A 224-nucleotide genomic window follows, 5' to 3' on the forward strand; every position below is an offset into this window, starting at 1 on the left:
GGTTAAGGGTGTTTTATAGTTATTGCCATTTCACAGATAAGGAAGCTTGAGGCCACAGAAGTGGAGTGACTTGCCCAAGGGCACGTATTCTATAATTGTTGGAATTGGGGTTATTCATTTATTCAGCTGACTCTGGTGCCAGAGCCCATGCTAGGGGCTGAAGAATCTAGGTGAGGAGGACCCAGCCTCTACAACTGGATCTGTCTGATCTCACATGGAGCTCT

This window comes from Chlorocebus sabaeus, chromosome 1 (genome assembly GCF_047675955.1).
Source record: "Chlorocebus sabaeus isolate Y175 chromosome 1, mChlSab1.0.hap1, whole genome shotgun sequence".
In the NCBI taxonomy this organism is placed as follows: Eukaryota; Metazoa; Chordata; class Mammalia; order Primates; family Cercopithecidae; genus Chlorocebus; species Chlorocebus sabaeus.